Here is a 5,593-nt window from a genome sequence, read left to right as displayed (position 1 = left end):
GAAGAGACGAAGCAGAAAAGTCAAAGTTGACAGAGTATGTAAACGGTCAGAAAATTAACGTTTGCGTGAGACATGTGTTGTTGAAGTGAGACATGTGTGATTGAAGTTGATTGCGTGAGACATGTGTTGCTGAAGTATGAAGATGGGTCCACGACACAATTAAAGCATAACTTGCGCACATCCTGTTATGTTATGATCTCCCATATATAGTGTTCAACACAATCTATCAAACCACACAGACTTGAGAAAGTTAGAAGTAATGGAGTTATGGATGAGATGCTTCCTTATCTTTTTACTTTTTCATTTTTCATCTTCTCATTCCTTATGCCACCCTTATGACGCCTTTCTCTTGCATCATTTCAAGAACTCCTTTACTATTATTACTGATTATAGTTGTTATTATCCAAAGACAGCAACATGGAAAAATGAGATAGATTGTTGTTCTTGGGATGGAGTAACCTGTCATCCCATCTCCGGTCATGTGATCGGTCTCGACCTTTCCTGCAGTGGCCTTTCTGGCCAAATCCATCCAAACAGTACACTTTTCCTTCTTTCTCATCTCCAATCACTCAACCTTGCTTTCAACTTTTTCTATCCATCTCATTTTCCATTTCTCTTTGGTAAATTTGCCAGCCTTACATACCTTAACTTATCTACTTCTTCCTTCCAAGGTCAAATTCCTTCCCAACTCTCACACCTTTCCAAATTATCCTCCCTGGATCTTTCTGGTAACTATGGTTTAAAGTGGAAAGAAGGCCCTTGGAAGAGACTACTCCATAATGCAACAGATCTTAAAGAGCTTGTTCTGGATGATACAGACATGTCTTCAATTTCAATCAAGATTCTCAATTTGTCTTCCTCCTTAGTCACTCTTAGTGGAAAGAAGGCCCTTGGAAGAGACTACTCAGCTAAGAGAAAACTTGACATATGGTATCTTTTGTTTACCAAATCTTCAACACCTCGATCTTTCATATAATCCGTTCCTTCAAACCCACCTTCCAAAAGTTGGTTGTAGCACTACTTCTCTTAATATCTTAGATCTTTCATATTCTAACTTCCAAGGGTCAATTCCTCCCTCTTTCTCTTACTTCTCACATCTTACTTTCCTAGACCTCTCATCTAANTCTCTTGTGGATTCAATCCCTCCCTCCTTCTCAAACCTCTCACACCTTACTTCATTATTCCTCTCACATAACTCTCTTGTGGATTCAATCCCATCCTCACTCCTAACCCTTCCACGTCTCTCTCTTCTCAATATCCATGGTAATAATCTTAGTGGTGAAATCCCGAATGTTTTTCCTCAGGCAAACAAATTTAAAGAATTGTATTTCAGTGGTAACAATTTAGGAGGTGAGCTACCATCAACACTTTCAAATCTTCAACATCTCACTCTCTTGGATCTTTCCAGAAATAAATTCAGTGGTCAAATCCCAGACGTGTTTGTCGGGCTAACCAAATTGTCAGCTCTTGATCTTTCGCAGAACAATTTTGAAGGAAAAATCCCATCTTCATTGTTTGACTTAACTCAACTTTCTGAACTGATATTTTCTTTTAATAAATTACAAGGTCCATTGCCCAAAAATATAACAGGATTTTCAAATCTAGTTAGCTTATCATTAGATAACAACTTGCTGAATGGGATAATTCCTTCATGGTGTTTTTCTTTGCCGTCTTTGCTGAATTTAGATTTGTCAACAAATAAGTTCACAGGGCTTCTAAGTTCAGAATCATCATATTCCTTGGAGTCCTACAACAAGCTACAAGGTAATATTTCAGAAACAATTTTCAGTCCTGTAAATCTTACTTACATAGATCTATCATCAAACAACTTAAGTGGATATGTTCACTTTCCACTTTTCTGTAAGCTTCAAAATTTGGAATTTCTTAATCTTTCCAATCAGTTTTTCCTTAATTTTAAATCCAATGTCAACTGTACTTTTTCCTCGTTAGAGAATTTGGACCTATCTTCTACGAGTTTAACTGAATTTCCAAAGCTATCAGGAAAAGTACCAATATTAATACTTCTCTTTTTATCCAATAACAAAATCAAAGGAAAAATTCCCAATTGGTTACCCAAAATTAGCTCATTATCTATGTTGGACCTCTCTCACAACCAATTGGAGCAATCCCTGGACCAAGTTTCATGGAACCAACAACTTAGCTATCTTGATTTTAGTTTTAACAAAATCACTGGTGGCATCTCTTCCTCAATTTGCAATGCAAGTTCAATTGGGTATCTCAACTTGTCACACAACAAGTTGACGGGCATCATTCCACAATGCCTTGCTAACTCATCATTCCTTTCTGTTTTGGATCTACAACACAACAAACTTCATGGCACTTTGCCAAGTGGCTTTTCAAAGAACTGTCTGCTCAAAATTCTGAATCTCAATGACAACCAATTAAAAGGTTCTTTTCCAGAATCTATGTTCAATTGCAGTACTCTAGTGGGTTTAGATCTTGCCAACAATCAATTAGAAGGTACATTTCCTCATTGGCTTCAAGGTCTATCACATTTAAGATTATTGGTTTTGCGAGCCAATAAGTTTCATGGCCCCATTGAAAATTTAAAGACCAAACATGGGTTTGCCAATTTAGTTATACTTGATATCTCTTCCAACAACTTCAGCGGCCCAATACCAAAGGTCTACATAAGAAAGTTTGAAGCCATGAAGACTGTTGTTCAAGATGAAAATGAGGAATACATCACAAGTGATTTACGTTATGATTCTTTGACTATAACAACAAAATCAATCGTTGTGACAATGGAGAAAATTCGGACAGATTTTGTAACCATTGATTTATCAGAAAACAGATTTGAAGGAGAGATTCCAAATGTGATTGGAGAGCTTCATGCTCTTAAAGCGACCAACCTTTCTCATAACATACTTAGTGGTCATATTCCTCAATCCCTGGGAAATTTGACAAACTTAGAATCATTATATCTGTCCTCAAATATGCTTACTGGTATGATTCCTACAGAACTAACCAATTTGAACTTTCTTGAAGTTCTGAATATTTCCAATAATCATATGGTGGGAGAAATACCTCAAGGAAAACAATTCAATACATTTTCCAATGATTCCTATAAGGGAAACTCTGGGTTGTGTGGGTTCCCATTGACAAAAAAATGCAGCAAGGACATTGAAGAACATTCTCCACCTTCAGTGCCCTTCAAGAGAGAACATGGATATGGATATGGATTTGGATGGAAAGCGGTGGCTGTAGGATATGGATGTGGAATGGTATTTGGAATGGGAATGGGATGTTGTGTGTTATTAATAGGAAAGCCTCAATGGCTTGTGAGAATGGTTACATGACTTAGGGTTGTTTTGTTGTACACTTTGTTCAAATTCAATTGTGCCTTCATTGAAAACAAAAGAAGTTAAGCAAGAACCTTATCACTTTATCACTTTGCACTGCATGGGAGATTTGATTCAAAGTTTAGTTCTAATATGAATGTGTTGTATGTACCTTATGGATATTTAATTCCAAGTTTAGTTGTAATATGAGTGTCTTGTTTCTGATTACTTTGTTGATAGAAGACTGTGACGAAGTATTTCATTTCCCTTGAGCTATCAAATTTGTTTTATTTTGAATATATTGTTGTGTTGGTTATATATTATTAATAGTTGTTGTACTCCTAAAATTAATTATATATTGACTAAAAACATAGAAAAATTGTAATTATGTATTTTAAAAAATGCTACGTATTTTTCATTGCTGAATTCTTTTTCTATTAATTGTATTTGGTTCTCTTATTATTTTTTTAGTCATTATTCAATTGAAGATTTTGCTCATAATATAGAAGAACTTACAAGCAGTGTGTTCAAATTATGCAATATGTCATTAACCACAGACTAGTTGAGAACAGTGAAAATATTAGTACAAATATAAATTTTAATAAATATATAATATAAATTTTAACTAATTTGTAAAGTCTTTAATTTCTTTTTATTTAAATAAAACATGAGTTGTTGCATATGAAACTCCTGCACCTTCTTTTCTCTTTCATCTCTTCTTCTTTGTTTTGTTTTTGTTTGTTTTATTTTTTTCTCAAAATCGTTTTATTTTTTTCTCAAAATCTCATCTTTCTCGTGGGATACAAGGTTCTAAAAAGAGGATTGAACAGAGTCTCAAACTCTTTTTTGCATAACATAAAATTGAAATAACTTAAACAAAGAAATTTTTATAATAGTTTATCCCAAATTTTGACTATATATTAAGTTTTTCTTATAAAAAATTTCACTAATCAAATAAAATTTTGTATTAAAACAAGTACATCAAAATTTCCAAATTACACGACCATATAAACCTCTCCAAATTACACGGTTATTAAATCTCAGATGCAATTTTTCAATCTTTTTCAAAAATTAAGAACTTTTGAAATAACAAAAAAACCACTCCCAAGAGAGAGAATATATTAAGCTCACGAGTGCAAAATTTTCGAAGTTAAAAATAACACAAAAAGTTTCACACTCCCAAAATTTGTACTAGGATCACTATTGGACTTGTATGCACACAATTATATCTCTTTCTTTAATATATCTCTTCTTCTTTCTTTCTAACTTTATGTTTTTTTTCTCTCTATATCTTTGTTTGTTCTCATAGTTTTGTATCTTCACTCTGGAGTCTTTTTACAATTTCATACCATATGGTTGTTGTGGTTCTTAAAACTAAAACAAATGATTCCAGGACTGTGTATTTCAATATGAATAATCAAACAAGAAGTTTCTTGAAACAAGTTTTTAGACATGTCAGGACTGTTGGTAATTTTAAATCATATAATATTTATTATCTTCCAAATTTTGATATCAGATTTATTTTGAAAATATTTGACATTATTTTCTCAAACATTAAAGAAACTTAAGGAAAAAAAATATATAATCTTTTCTACACTGCTGGTCATCGCTGTAATAATATGGTAGTCTCTTTGATCCTGCACTCTATCTCTTTATCTGTTAGACATTGGATGAAGAGGGTTGAGGAAATTTGGAGATTTCAAGTCCCAGTATTTAAGGAGATTTACTTCAAGTTTAAGAACTTGGACGCTTCATCCCCAAAGTAAGGAGATATTTTAGTAACAGAGTTTCTTACTAAATTAAGAGTTATCTCGAATAAACTTGAGAGTTTCAGGCTTAATCCCATGTGCATGACAAATGCTCTTGCACTACACAAAAGAAGGAAAGAAGACCAAGTTATGCAATTTTAAGAGACTGCAAATAGATATTATCCGTATTCGACCTGACCTCATCTATTGTTATTTCTAGATATACTAATGTCGAATCTCACTTGCTACCATGTCCCTTTTATCACCAAAATATTTTCTTATATGACTCAACAAGAGAGACAAATTTTGGGTAACAAAGTTAATGTTAATTTTGATTCCAAGATTATTATCACTGTTGCTACTAATGATGCTATAGGTAATAGTTCAAATTGTTATGATAAGAAGCATGGCTTCCCTACTAATTAAGAAAACAAGAAGGCCAGAGACAAAAACATTTGTACTCATTGTGACCGAAATGGTTATACCAAAGACATGTGCTGCAAAAAGCATGAGTTTCCTTCTTATGATATATTACATGGATAT

At 33.4% G+C, this 5,593-nt stretch overlaps 1 pseudogene; it reads left to right on the top strand.

Moving 5' to 3' along the window:
• The first annotated feature begins 259 nt into the window (after positions 1 to 259).
• Positions 260 to 3,525, top strand: LOC106760073 (annotated as a pseudogene).
• The last annotated feature ends 2,068 nt before the right edge of the window (positions 3,526 to 5,593 follow it).

This window comes from Vigna radiata, chromosome 1 (assembly GCF_000741045.1).
Source record: "Vigna radiata var. radiata cultivar VC1973A chromosome 1, Vradiata_ver6, whole genome shotgun sequence".
Lineage (NCBI taxonomy): Eukaryota > Viridiplantae > Streptophyta > Magnoliopsida > Fabales > Fabaceae > Vigna > Vigna radiata.
This window is presented reverse-complemented; position numbering and strand designations above follow the sequence as displayed.